Source organism: Natrix helvetica (genome assembly GCF_964273705.1).
Source record: "Natrix helvetica genome assembly, chromosome: 2".
Lineage (NCBI taxonomy): Eukaryota > Metazoa > Chordata > Lepidosauria > Squamata > Natricidae > Natrix > Natrix helvetica.
The window spans coordinates 67135798-67151720 of record NC_138552.1 but is presented as its reverse complement, the minus strand read 5'-3'; positions in this window follow the sequence as shown (position 1 = coordinate 67151720).

The window sequence follows — 15923 nt, the reverse complement described above, 5'->3', positions numbered from 1 at the left end:
GCCTTCCTTGCCTCCACTCAGTTCTTAAATGGCTTTTCTCTATCTTCACATCCTTCCTCTGATCAGCAGGTGTGCCACTGACTTCCGTTCCCAATCACTGCGATATCAACAAACACATGAAAGTAGAAATGCTGGAGGCAGCCTGAGAAACTAGCAAAGCAATCGTCTTGTATTGAAGCCCCACTGTCCTCTGAATATTCAGACCTCCTCCATCTGCTAGAGAGCAATTCAGCGAGCTGAAATCTACAGCTGTATCTAAATTGCTCAGGAAGATGCAAACTTCAGCCCTCAAAATTGCCACATCCTGTTTTCTCATTGAATGATGATAGTTGCTTCTGATTTATCATTCAGCTGCATCGATAACCAGGTGACAAAATACATACACAACTCAAAACACTTAAAGGGATCCTCAGTGCATTTGTTTTGAATTTCACAATCCAACAATGGCATCAATCAACAAGCTCTTTATTGCACTGATTAAGAATCGGTCCGCTAAATTCAGTAATACTCCTGCAGATCGGATGAATGGAACCAAAGTACAACCAGCTATCCGTTCAAAGCACACCTGCAGAATTGTCTAAAGTGTTTAGCATGCAGTAAACATAAACATAAAATTAATAGAGCCTTTGTTTTGTTTTGAATACATACATTTTTACCAGTCAAGTGGTCCTCCTTTTTTTAAAAAAAAAAATCAACATTCAGAAAATGAAGGCAGAAGAAATTAAAAAGTTTAATGGCAAACATTTTAACGTTGCCTTTGTGCCTCCCTCTGATTGTCCACTGAAGTCAGCAAAAACTTTGGTCAGAGGGCTGCACTGAACTGTCTGTTAAAGACACTCCAGAGCTTCTCAAGCAAGAAAATGATTGCTTTCTCAAGCCAGTCTTGCTTTCAAGAAAAGTCACAACTCAGAGACAAGATTCGCCATTTATTCTACTGAAAAGAGCGGTCCATCTTCTCTCCACTCGGATCAATGCCTTATGATATTATCCTCATGCTAAAGCAAAATAGTTTTCATCAAGTTTGGTGCTAAAGCCTGACTCATCTCTTGAACCCTTTCCTCAAGTTCTTTAGTTAACCCACCACTTATTTTCAAGCTATTCCAGCCAGACCAGCAATTCCAGAACAGGGACATTTAAGTGCCAAGAAACACCAAATTATGAACAGCAGCTGAAAATTGATCTTCGCCAAGCTTTCCACCCAAATCACCTTTCTAAGACACTGTAGAAACCTTAGCCTAAGTCTTACTTTTCCCGAATTGTTGTGTGCCTCTATGATTAAGTTGTAACTAATGATCACAACAAACAGAAAACAATAGCAACTTCTATTATTCTGTTTACAATTATCTGGAATTTTCAAAAACTCAACAGACTGAGTTCTTGCATAGCTCTTTAAAATTTCTAAGTCCTTGATTAGAATTTAACTGTATAGGATCAGAAAAGTAAGCATGAGAGGATCTCATGTGATAGATATCCTTATATTAATGTGATAAGATAATTATATATACTTTGGAAGACCACTTTGGAAGGACCAGTATCCTAAAAGTGGGAAACAAATAATTGCAATAAAGTATAAAGACATAACAAAACAGATCGAAGACAACTAAGAGTATAATTCTCCTATATTACTTCAGGGATAGCATAGAGTAGAATTTCATGCAAAGGCCAAGGGAAAAATCAGTTCCTACTCATGTAAAACTCACTGGCTAACTTTTGGATAGGCAACTCTCTCAGTCCAACCTACCTCACAGGAGAGGACACAGTGGCACAGTGGCTTAATGATGCTAGAACTGCCAGCCCAAAATGGTCTGCATTCCAGCACTTCAAGTCCGGCTCTGTGAGACAGAGTGACCTCCCGTCGCACGTGCAATATTGTGATGGGTACCACTTTGGTGGGGAAAACCTAGTGCGTTTGTGGGTGTGGAGAGAGCAGAAGCCAATGCTGGACCTGGCCGGGTACAAGGCAACGCAACACAAGCGAAGGTAGGTGAAGCAAGACTGGTGGAGGAGCCTGAAAGAACCAGCAACCTGAACCCTGCTTGTCAGCTGGTATAAGTTACTTCACCCCCTGCAGTTCACCAAGGATAGGCACACAAGCTCTGAGCAGAATGAATGAGCAATGCATTGTACCTAGCATTTGTGGATTTCCCTGACATTGTATGCCCTACACCAGCAGTTCCCCAACCTTTCTAGCTCTGTGGACCAGTGGCAGCAGTAATGGTGGCAGGGGGAGAGGGTTAGTTTGGCGTGCAAGCCTGCTGCCTCCACAAATGGAGCTTCGTGCACTCATCCGCCACTTGCGCAGCCCAGTTCCCAAAGGACCAGGGACTGGTATCAAGCTGCAGACTAGGGTTTGGGGACCTCTGTCATATGCTAAATAAATAAATAAATAACCTCCCAAGATATACCAGGGATATACCACCTTGAACTCCTGGGAAAATAAATGCAATATTGAATCAAACAAACAAAACTATAAGTACAAATGTGAATGTTGGGAGAAAAAAAAATACTTCAAATACATATCATCTGAAACAACAGATGATTATTCACCACAGGGCTAAATCCAGGCTAGTATTAGCATCTGTCATTCTTCAGGAGTTGCCAAGCCTCCACTTTTGCAGACTTGAATTCTCTGATACAGGAAGCTTCTTGCTCATGGATTATGTCTGAGTTTACATCCATTGAAACAGTCACTTCTTCTCTTTCTAACAAGCAATTACGAATGGCTGCTTCATGTTTATTATCATTATGCAAATTAATAATAGAAAGTACAACAGCATCAAAGAATCAGTACAATGCAAGTAGTACTCAACTTAAAGCAATCAGTTTAACAACAGTGTTGTAAAAACTGACTTATGACTAGTCCCTATACTTACAACTGTCACAGCATCTCTCGTGTTCATGTGAGCAAAATTCAGACATTTGGCAACTGATTCATATTTATGACGGTGGCAGTGTCCCGGGGTGATGTGATAACCTTTTGCAAACTTCTGAGTAGCAAAGTCAATGAGGAATCCAGATTCACTTAACAATTGTGTTTACTAACAATTGCAGTGATTCACTTAACACCTGTAGCAAGAGAGGTTGTAAGATGGGGCAAAATTCACTTAACTGATGTCTGACTTAGCAACAGAAATATTGGACTCATTGAGGCTGTAAGTCAAGGATTACTTGTACATTATAAAGAGGACATCCCCCAAAACTACGTTCACGTTGTTTGAAATTGTTCCTCTTTGCCCCTTTGTCAAAATCATCATCATTCAAATATTGACCAACAAACCAAATCATATTGCTGCAAACTGTGCAGATTTAGCTTTCCATTGCCAGGGACAATTTTTTTTAGCCCATCTCATAATTCTTGAATCTTGAAATCTTGAATCTTTTTTTAATATCATTTTTATTCTGCATTTTTAAACATTAAAATCACAATAACATTTTTACAGCTTTCCGTGATAGGTATTCTTTTTTCTAATTTCTACTTTCCCATTCTATGGCCTATTGTTTCATACATACTGTATACCTCCTTGTTTCATGATTATTATTTTTAGAATATATACAACAGTGACGTGCAGTCAGGGGAGGCAGGGGAGGCAGAGCCTCACCACTGTCAATCATGAAAAAGAAAAAAAATGTAAACGGGAAAAGGCGAGTGCTGAAGGGAGGTTAGCTAGCTCACCGTGAATGACTGCCTGTTTAAAAAAGCCTCTAAAGCTCTGAGCTCTGCCGCGAGGGAAAGAAAGCGCTTTAGTCAGTGGGGTGTCAGGGGAGAGGATAGAATGCTCAGGCATTCTCTCCTCCTCTCGCCCACACCCCGCTGACTAAAGCGCTTTCTTTTGCCCGCCTGAGCTCTTCCGCAGGCGAAAGAAAGCATTTTAGTCAGGTGTCCGGGGAGAGGAGAGAATGCTCAGGCATTCTCTCCTCCTCTCGCCCACACCCCACTGAATAAAGCGCTTTCTTTCGCCCACCTGAGCTCTTCCGCGGATGAAAGAAAGCATTTTAGTCGGGTGTCCGGGGAGAGGAGAGAATGCTCAGGCATTCTCTCCTCCTCTCACCCACACCCCGCTGTCTAAAGCGCTTTCTTTCGCCCGCCTGAGCTCTTCCGCGGGCGAAAGAAAGCATTTTAGTCGGGTGTCCGGGGAGAGGACAGAATGCTCAGGCATTCTCTCCTCCTCTCGCCCACACCCTGTTGTCTAAAGCACTTTCTTTCGCCCGCCTGAGCTCTTCCGCGGGCGAAAGAAAGCATTTTAGTCGGGTGTCCGGGGAGAGGAGAGAATGCTCAGGCATTCTCTCCCTCTCTTGCCCACACCCCACTGACTAAAGCGCTTACTTTCACCCGCCTGAGCTCTTACGCAGGTGAAAGAAAGCGCTTTAGTCAGTGAGGTGTCGGGGGAGAGGAGGAGAGATTCGACACCTCACTGACTAAAGCACTTTCTTTCGCCCACAGCACAGCTCAGCCGGGCGAAAGAAAGCGCTTTAGTCAGTGGGGTGTCAGGGGAAAGGAGGAGAGATTCTATCCTCTCCCCTGACACCCCACTGACTAAAGCGCTTTCTTTCGCCCGCGGCACAGCTCAGGCAGGTGGACGCTCAGAGCCCCTGGAGCCTGTGCTCCCTCACAGCTCCTGTCGTCCCGTCTGGCAGGCGCCACCCGCCCGGGAAGCAGCTGAGCTGGGAAGTCCCGGTCGGCAGTTTGGCTTCCAGAGCGGGCGGTGCGGGCACCGGTGGGCTTCTCTGGGCTCCCGCCTTCCCAAAGCGCGTCCCTGTTTTTGCGGAAAGCAAAAGAATGGAGAAGAAACGGGGAAGCTTCGGGTGGGAAATGAGGCCATGGAAGAGAGTTTTGCCCTTTGCTGGTGAACATGGATCGGTCTTGCGCCCATCCTGGAGAGATCCCACCCTGGGCTGGCTTTCAGAGACGTGAAAGGCTCTTTCCTCAGGCGGGCATCTTTTCCAATGAAATAGATCGAGACAGGAAGATCATTTTTTTACATTTGAACATTTTGACTAAAACGGATTCTCTCATTCAAGGAGGGAACCCAAAGACCATCTTTCCGTCCCTTTTATCAAAGAAAATGCCATTGGACAGGGCAAAAATAACTCCTCCTTTGCCCTGGAAATCAGCTACATGGAATTAAACACTATAATTCAACTTCTGTGTGTGTGTGTGTGTTTGTGTGTTTGAGAGGGGGAGGGGGGAGAGAGGGACGAAGGAGGGGAAGGTAAAAGAAAAAGAAAAAGAAGGAAGAAAACTTATTTAAATAAGTTTAAAGCTGTTGCTTTAAATCGGAACTGAGCATGCCTGGCTGTGGAATTCTGGGAGTTGAAGTCCACAAGTCTAAAAAAATTGCTGCCTCACTAGCCATAATCTTCACCGCATGTCACTGATATACAACATATATACAACATTTACATCTCTATTGATTTCTGAATGTATATCATCTCCTTTTGTTATATTTACTATACGCTCATTAAGCATTAATTTTACATCTCTTTTCAAGGCAATTATTCCACCAAGTCCATATCTTATAATACTCTGCTTCTTTTCTATCCCTTACTTCCATCGTTAATTTATCCATTTCCACGCATTCTAGCACCTTTTTTACGATCTTTGCATTTGAGGGGATGGTTTTTTGTTTCCAGTTTTGGACAAATGAGATTTTGGCTGTGGTAATTATATAAAGCATTCTTGAATCTTGATTGATTCCAAATACTTGAAATACAGCTTGGTCAAGAAGCATATGAATCTTAATACATAATGATTGCTCCAGAACTGGGCAACACGCAGGAGAAATATATGAAAACTATAATGCTAGCTTCAAAAGAGGCCTGTTACCATTAAAAACTAATTAATTAGATTAAATCCCCAAAACTATTATCACTATCAAATCCAAGGGGTTGCATCTTTGTAGCCCTTTGCCCTCCCCTTGCAAATGTTATGTATGGACCTCGGCAAACAAAGTTTTCCCAGTCTTGTAATTGTTCTAAAGCCTCCGTGTGGCCCAAAATATATGATGCCTCCAAACTGAATATCTGTTTAAGTATGCATGAGAATGGGACTTTAGATATTTGAAATGAAGCTGCCACCTAGGAACTCTTCCCATATACAAATTGCTGGAGCTCCAAACGTATTGACCCTTTCTCCCTGTTGTCCTATCGAGAACTAAGTGTGTAGAGACAGCGGGGAAGGGGCCTTCTTATTTCTGTCTCTGTTCCTCTTTAGCCTGCTTCCTGCAGGGAAAAGAGAATGCTGTTTTCTTTCCATACATTTCAGAATAAAGGCTCTCTATCATGAATACAACTTCTTTAACGTCTTATTTCTCCTTTGGATCTGAAGCATCGGCCTCCAGATTCCATTAATGGACTTGGATCCAGTCCCGCAAAGATGTTTTGCTAAATACAGACTCGGGTGAATGAATGAAAGATTCATTCCAAGCTATATATATATATATATTCCTTATATATTACAAAAAAGAAATAAACAAAACTTTCAAGTACAAAGTTAGCAAAACTGGAGCAAAAGCTCTCATTCAGGGCTTCCACAGGTCTTTGTTTCATACCTGTCTCCCTAAATTATCTTTCACTATTATTGTGTGTGTGTGTGTGTGTGTGAATGGGATGGCTAGGTATTCAACAAGAGATTCAGTTCAAATCTCTATATTAGTTATTAAATGTGAAGATCACACTACAAGTATTAAGCTTGCAGAAATGTTTAATAGTTACAGCTGTTCTGACATAGGCTTCCCAAGAGCATGAAGCAAACTCCTGGTCCCGACAAAAATTTTATTAATTTACTGTGAATTCTGCTCATTCACATCCAGCAAAGTCTTTCGAGGGAGGATTTACAGTCACAGACCTTATCTGGCTTGGAGAGCTGACAGGCCGATATCTGCAAAACTTGGCAAGGAGTCTCGGAGAGTCATGAACCAATTAAGCGAACTAATTGTCTCCTGCAAACTCCACTCCCCTTTCGCTCTTTTTTCATTTCCTCTGGGAGGGGCCATTCATCATCCACCTGTGGCCTTACTCCCAAGTCGACCCCTGTTTTTTAGCTGTCTGGCAACTCTGTGCATGCGTACACTGGGAACAGGCTCCAGCTGTTCGTCTACCTCACTGATATCTGCCTCTGTAGGCAGCTGATAACTAGCATATAGCTCTGCCCCCCTCTCTGCCTCTGACACAGAGCCCTCATCAGAGCCTTCCCCAGACTCCAGGACTGGCCCATGTTCCTTCCCAAACTCCTCACTGTCCAAACTGCCAGCAGCTCCGCTGGCGGGCCATAATAACAGCAGGGATGAAGGTCAAGTGACGTTGAGAGGTTGACCTATTGATCCCAACAGCCATGGATAGCATGGTCAATACAGTTAGTCCTCGACTTACGACCCCAAAATTGAGCCCAAAATTACTATGACTAAGCGAGACATTTGTTAAGTGAATGTTGCCCTTTTATGACTTTTCTTGCCAAAGTTGTTAAATGAACCACTGCAGTTGTTAAATTAGTAACCCGGTTGTTAAGTGAATGTGGCTTCCCCATTGACTTTGCTTGGACACTGCAGCCGTCATAAATGTTAGTCAGTTGCCAAGCATCTGAGTTTTGATAATATGATCACAGGGATGCTGCAATGGTCATAAGTGTGAAAAATAACCATAAATCACTTTTTAGTGCTGTTGTAACTTTGAACAGTCACTAAACGAACTGTTGTAAGTCAAGGACTTCCTGTAGTGGAGGGTTGTGGAAGTATTCTCCACTATCTTGTCCATTCCTGATTTATTATCCGTATGGAAAGGGTGGTAGGCTCCATTAGATTCCTAGGAGAATGGAGATGGTTGCCAAGATGTAAACCAACCAATGGAGTCGGTTGCCAAGATCTAAAACAACATTCCTAACTTAGTCTGCCACATGTTTACGCTGTCTATTAAAGAAATCAGAAGAGTGGCATATAAATTGCAGCTGCCCAATCTGCTACTGAAGGCCTTCTCAAATCTCTCTCTAACCGAAGAATTGTATCATCAGATTCTTTCCTATCCCTATTTATATGGGGCTTTTCTTCAACTGATCAGAGAAATGCAACAGGCCCACTAATATTCGATTCCATTATCAAAACACACAGAATAAGTTATGACCTTTCATTGAACTATCATTCCTCAACCCAGGGCATTGCTACATAGGTGACTAACAGAAGCATCAATTTATAAATAAATAGCAGTACTTGAATAAAATGCAAAAGAAGTGAGACTTTAAAAGACGGCAACCACTAAAACACGAATAGCAGCAGGATGCCAACAAGCCAGAAGCTTGGCGAAATAGGAATGTTCTATTTGTTTAGAGAAGAAAAGTTTAAGCAGAACTCCTGGCAACTTAATAGACATGTCCATGGAATTTTCTTGGCAACAGTGTCTAGGTAGCTTACCATTGTGTCCCTCCTGGATGCCTGTTTGATTTCATGGTCTAGTTTAAAACCCTAGTACACTCTAGTAGTTTTCTATCAAAGTCTTAGCCAGCATGATCCCTGTTTAGCTTTTCAAAAATCAGCCCTTGAGCACTCTGATGTTACACTTGGAAGGCCGTGCCTTGGGTTCCAATAAACTATGTTTAATAACGCAAAATGCAAGAGGAAGCTTTCCAATGACAACAGTAAAAGATAGGGAGACTGGTATGTTGAAATATTTGTCAAAAATTAAGTTCTCAATATATTAGAGGCCTTTTTGCATTTATGTTTTGCAAAAAAAAAATGGCATAGCCCAATTCATTTGAAATAAACTCAAGATATTCCATTAGCAGATTGTAACCAATGTCATGGTAACTAGGGAATATACTAGTTATGGAAGTTACTAAAATGGAATCACAGGCCACATCCACATTGGTTGTTTTGTTAGGTTTCTATCCAAGAACCACACCAAAATTATATTGCCCTAAATGTCACTCCCCCACTGTTCCTCCTTAAAGTGCACACAGGACATGACTGTGCTGTTCTACTGTCCACAAAGTTTGAAATGCAATTTTCTCTGGACTGAGATGTGTGATTCCCTCAGCTGAAATTCCAGCTCCATCCAATGTTATCCAGCACATGAAAAGCCTCCTCCAATCAACATGTGCAATGTTCTGGTTACTCCACTATTACATTTTCCCCCTTTCCTATTTTTTGTGCTGCCTGGTGAATTATGGAAATTGAAGATTACACTTTTTTAAGTGCCCAATGCTAAGAAACACTGCTCTACACCATCAACCAGTGGGTGAATCTTTTGACTGTTTGACCTAAGGACCACTAGGTGGAAGCAAAGCATCGGAATGTTTGAATCTGTTAACTGCCATCTAGAGGTCATGCTGATTTATGCAGCTTAGATCCAACCAGAGGATAGGTCCTGCTGAAAAGCTGGAATTTGAGAAAGGGGTTTAGCTGTGGAGATTGGAGTGGGGACTTTAAACTCTAGGGACATAACATGAGTATATGAAATAAGAAACTAGGACTTTTTTAGGAGGTTATGGAATCACATCGCCTTCAAAACTGCTAGGTGAGCATCATACTTATGTATATCCTTTGAAGCAGCATTTCTCAACACTATCGACTTTAAGATGTGTGGACTTCAATTCCCAGAACTCCCAAGCCAGCCTAGTGTTTGGAGAATTCTGGGAGTTGGAGTCCCAGAAGTTAAAGTTGCCAATGTTGAGAAATGTGTGTGTGCGGTGTATACACTCTGCAGTATCATAGGCATGAGCTAGTTAAAGGCCACCAGGCTCTGTTCTTTATGGCAGTTGTACTATTGTTGTTTGTCGCATACTCAGCTCCTGATTGGTCCATTTGAGCGGGAGCTATGCCAGAAGCGGATTGGTCGGCTGGTTTGACAGCCGACTATAAAAGGAGCTGTCAGATGAAAACCGCAGGGTCTTGCCTGTCAGTTGTTGCTGATACGTTGCCATTCAGTATTGTTAGAAATAAATGGTTAGCTGGTTAAGCCTTTGCCTCGTCTCACTTACTGCTCGATTTGCCCCAATGTTCTGGGTATTGAACATTGTTCATTTGTTTTGAAACTGAACTTTATTTATGAGGAAAGCTAATCCATGATCTCTTTCATATTTCTAGCACTGTACTGTTGAGAATAGTCTTAGCTGTTATAGTTAATGATATTTACCACAGTTACTAGCCTTCTATCAAACTGCAATGTCTTTATTCTTGACTGGTCCAATTTATTTCACTATTTTCAGTTTTTTTTATGAGCGTCCCTATTTTTGTTCACTGTTTTACTTATCTGGCTAATAGCAAAATGATTAAATTCACAAACCTTGCTCTTCGTGTTATTTTATTACTTATTGCTATTTTCCCCTATTACATACTTTGTTTCAGAGTGGTTACTTTTAATAAACAAGCAATTACTGGCAAATGGCTTTTATATCCGAAATAATCCTTTGGGTCCTGTATTATTATTTTTTTGCATCCTTCTGCCATCATTCCCCCCAACCCCCACTCCCCACAGGTGAGGACCAGGATAATGGAAGACAACAGCTCCTCATTTTCAAGAAAATTATGAATCGATTGATCAATTGCCTGAATCAATTGTACTGTTTTGACATTCTGCATTAATCAGTAACTAATTGCCCATTTTAAAATGCTTTTAAAAATGTATTTAGGAGATCAATAATGCAGTAAACCGCTTCTGAAGGAGAAGGAGGAGAAAAAACATGAGTGTGGAGGAGGCGAACACCCAGATGTGAAGTATATTTTGCAGCACAGCTGTACTCTTTGACAACCTTCCTAACAAATCCATCCATTTGCAGCAAATCAATAATTTGCATAGAATTTCAGGAACCAAATTCCAGCAGCAGGGATTCACCTCGGCTTCTTTCCTACAATTTAAAAAACATTCACTGCAGGCATCGCAAAAACAATGAGGCTTCTATTCATATTTTTTTGAGATGTTAATGAAAGCTTTGAAAAAAATGAGCAGCATTCAGCTGGTGGTCTTTTCTTTTTCTCTCTCTCTTTATGATGGACTATTTCAGCCGCAAGTCACTAACTCACACTTTGTGGCTCTTTTTAAAACGCTGTTCCCATTTCTTGTCCCTGAAATGTTGAAAAACATTTTAACAAAAATAATTCGGCATATCTGAGGACGTAGGGTCGACTTTCTAAAACCAAACGGAATGTTATTCTGCTAATTTCCAAAAGACACATGATTTTTCTATCAGTAGAACAGTTAACTTTACACATCCCTTTTGAGTGTTCCGTATTTGGCTGGAATTATTTGGACAGAAACTTGCATTTTGCTTCATCAAAATAACCTAGGAAACTTTCTAAAGAAGAGTGTTCTCTATGGTACAACTAAGGGTACAAGGACTCGCAACACGACAATTCTATGGAATCTAGAAAGAGCACAAGTACAACTGAACAAATACGGTTCTTGCTATTCTCCAATTTCCTTTACTGGAGTTATTCATGGGATGATGCTGATGATCATTCTCTAAAGTAAATGTAGATATAATTGCTAAGGCTTCTAAAACCCTTTTAAAGATTGACGGCGTTCATTCTTCCCCAAAGCCATAATTATTTATTTTTATTTTTATGGGGCAACTAGTTTTCTTCATGTTGTTTGCATTTTTCTTCCTCTTGTTACAGAAGTCCTTTCCGTTATAAAATGAAAATGGAGGTTGCATTCTCCAAAACTGCCCTGCAGGACAATTTTAATGGAAGGGTAAGTAGAAACAAAACACCAGAATCTACAGATACTTATTCAATTGCCTTCTGCAAGCCATGGAGGGGCAATGGTTAGAATGCAGTATTGCAGGCTAATTCTGCCGATTGCCAGCAGTTCGATCTTCACAGGCTCAAGGTTGACTCAGCCTTCCATCCTTCCGAGGTTGGTAAAATGAGGATCCAGATTGTTGGGGGGCAATATGCTAACTTGGTAAACTGCTTAGAGAGGGTTGTGGAGCACTATGAAGTGATACATAAGTCTACGCACTATTGCTATTGCTATTCTTTCATCACATTTCAAAATTGACATCGAGCAGAGAGGGTATTTTATATTGGCCTCATTTCCCACTCAAGAAGAAAAGTTCTTCAATGCAGGTATTAACTTTTGCAAACGTAAACTCATAACTACCTGGCCTCCTTCATAAAGAAAATCCTTGCTGTAATTCAGAGTGGACAACTCATGTGCCATTTAAGCAATAGCAATAGAACTTGGATTTATATACCACTTCACAGTGTTTTTGTCAACACCTAAGGCATTTCCATGACTACTATCACCTTGAGAAGGGGAGGGAAATTCCATGCATAGTTTTGGCCAGAGTAAAAGTCTCATATTTCTGTACTGGGATGTGAATGCGCATGTCTAGAACCCTGCTTTAACGTCCCATTGGAGAATGTGATTAATGACCTCAGCCAGAGGGGAGGGGGCACAGGGGTAAAGGTCAGATGCCATTAAATGTGATTTAGTTTCAGCTACGCAGAAGTCCGTGCTAAGATGTTAGTCCTAATAAACGAATGGTTTTACTTTGAATTTTGTCCCTGGGCTCGTAAATTAATTAGGGCAACTCTTGGTACCTTCACAGTTTTACAGCCCTCTCTAAGTAGTTTACAGAGTCAGCCTATTGCCTCCAACAATCTGGGTCCTCATTTTACCATCCTCGGAAGGATGGAAGGCTGAGTCAACCTTGAGCCAGTGGGACTTGAACTGCCAAACTGTTGGCAATCAGTAGTCAGTAGAAATAGCCTGCAGTAGTGCACTCTAACCACTGCACCACCACGGCTCTTAAGGTCCTCATTCTCAAAGGCCTCCTAATCCCTTTCTAATACTGAACCCCTTGGAAAAAATGAAATGAAAATATTCAGTTCCTTCTGTTCCAATGTATCAGCATAACATCAGGTGGTCTCCTGCAGCCTTTGGGAAGATTGCTGGTTAAACTGTGGCTTCTGGCCGAACCCGGTCTTATTAAGTAAACAGATCAGAAAACCAAGTCTACTTGATTACTAGAACTACACTTTATGAAGATAGTCTACAGTAAAAGAATCACAGCCACCCTGTGTTTTCCCTACTTCCTCTGATATCTCAGAAAGGCAGCTAGAAGTCACTTTGAGTCTCTTTTCAGTAACTCCTGCTCACGCGCTACAACACTTAACAGATACGTCTTCTGTATCTGTTGGCCTAATGATTTCTGGTTGCTTTTTCCAAGTTTTCTCCATGGCTTTTTCCACAACTCCTCAAACATTATTCACTGCCTGCTGAAAGTATGAAGGACAATTGTACAAGCATTTTCAGGCCCTTCCAGAAACATTTAGACTCCAAGGTTCTTTGAGTTTATTATGTGCTTGAAAAAGACAAGATTAAATCTCCAGGAGTTATATGCCCTCTAATGTATTGTGTACCATGAAAAAGGCCACTTCAGGGTTTAGATAAACCAGGACTGAGAAATATTAGATGTCCTAATTATTCATTGAACCCTCCTTCTCACAACCTGTGATTCACATTCCTTCTAGTTATATGAGGTAGATGGAGCTATGCAATATAATGTAATGAGATCAGGAAATGAGGGCTGACATTAAGCCATGGCTAGGCTTGCAAACCATTCTATCTCTATGCAAGTGTTTCACAAACAGTTTTCTGCCAATTCTAGATGTGACACTTATGTTACAGGAGTGTCACCTACAATTCTTTGCAGGGTATCATATATGTAGAGGATATACATTCCTGAAAACTCACAGGACAACTACGTTCAGGATAAATATTTGCAGCTGAGAGAGATCATGTGTATTCAGAGTTGTGCTTGTGCACAGAATTTGTGCATATGCTAGGAGACAGGACCAACCTCCTCCTCCTTCCATCAAAAGTGTGATTTGTTGAAAAAGAATAATTGAGAACGAACAGCTGCATACAGTATTTGTGAAGTTTATTTGTTCTTCGGGGAACTAATCATTTTAATTAACACCAAACCAATCTATGAAGATGTCTTTAGAATAGGACTGTTGGAAACCAAAACTAATTTTCTAAACTGAGAATGTTGGCAGATAGTTTGTAACCCCCAGAAACTATCCTTCCAAAGCAACCAAAGGAACATTTTAGACAAAGGACTCGGCCATATTTAATGTAGAAAAATCTCTGTCAGCTGGTTGTTTTCTAAAAAGGATGAGTTATATTCTCATATAAAAGAGACAATTAAAGAACCACAAAATATAAAAAAATAAGTTGAACTTAATTAAAATAATTATTAACTCAATCCCAATAGATTACCCAAGCACTTTTACTTGAATGACAAAATGACATTTGTCTCTGTATATCTCTCAGCCTTCTCTCTTCTTTCTTCATAGCATAAAAAAGCTTATAAAACAGAGGAGCCCTTAGTCTAGAGAATAGGATGCAAAAGCATGTCAGGAATTTGATATATTGTAGTTTCAATGAATGAATAAATAATTATATTTCTATGTAAGAAATATGGATTGGGCAATTACAATGTGTTCCCCTATCCCTCCCCAAGCTGTTCTAACTTCCTGTTTTTTTGTATGTGTCTCAACAAAATTTTCATCCATTGTGTTTATGGAGAATAATCTGGATAGGAATAATCTGTGTGTGTGTGTGTGTGTGTGTTTGTTTGTTTGTTTGTTTGTTTGTTTGTTTATATGTGTATATTATTAAAAGAGAGACGCTATTACTAGGCTACAAAGTGGCTGTAAAACAATTGGGATTTTTAAGTTGTAATACCTGTCAGTATTTTTACAATGGCTCAGAAAATACATTCTCATATTTGACTGAGTTTTTGATCTGTTTTCACATTTCTGGGTCTATTTTATGCCATTGACTCTTATAAATGAGACTTGAAACAACATTATGCCGTGCTTCAGTGGTAATGGAGGGCCAATCTTGACTGAGTTTGGAAGTGGAGTAAGGTTAGGTTAGGTTAATACTTAGGTTAACCTTAACAATATAAGGCTGTATACAAGATTGAGAAGTTGTGGGGGGGGGGAGATCTCCCTAAAAGACAATGGCAAATTAATTCCACATGCCTGCCAAGAAAACTAGATGATATGGCCATGTAGCTATCAGGAGTCATGTTCAACTTGAATGGAATTTTACCTTTTTACTGAGATATCAATCCAGGACCTTATAAATGACAAATCACTGACCTTAACAGTGACTAGTAGCTTCACACTGACAATCATCATTTGAGGAAAGCCATCCATATTAAAGTCTCACAAGCACAACTCAATTAGAGTTTTGGATAGATTCTCTTTTATTGTTGTGAGTTCATTAATTGAGCAAGTGCCTTTTACAGGAATCAGACAGATGTGCACTTCCTAGAGGCAGTAAAAAGACTCTGAAAAGGGAATAATCCCTAGTGAGTTTCATAAATATTTAACTTCTCACCTAAAAAGAGATGTTTGCAGAGAAAAGAAGGTGAACAAATTACTGTCGCACTCTCGGGAAAATACTAATAGATCACAGACACCCTGGAAAAAGATGTGTGATTTTACTCTTCTCTGTGTTAATTGAGAGCATTTGCAATTGTAAGAGCTCAATTCCATAATAGATTCCAAAAAGTCTGGTATGCAAATACTCCCTCTACTTGATTATTTGCAAAGGCCCTTAATGGATCACTTACTGTTTAAAGCACTAGGCACTGGATTACGAGCTACTCTAGCTGGCAATAAAAGGAAGTGTGCCAAAAGTCAATTTTGGACATAGTGAGGGAGAAGAATGGTTTAGACTTTTTTATGATTAGATAGCTTTGTGTTGGACCTATTGTTTCTGTATCCCAATAGCTCTATCTTTACATAGTTAAATAAGCTCATTGTTAAAGCTTTTAAGCTGTAATGACCTTGAATTGATAATCCTAGTTTAAGATCTTTGGAAGAAAGTTGCCTTCATGATGGTCTGAATCACATCACACTCCAAGATTCATCCACCCCACTGCTTATGATACCATCAGAGTTGGTATTCAGCCA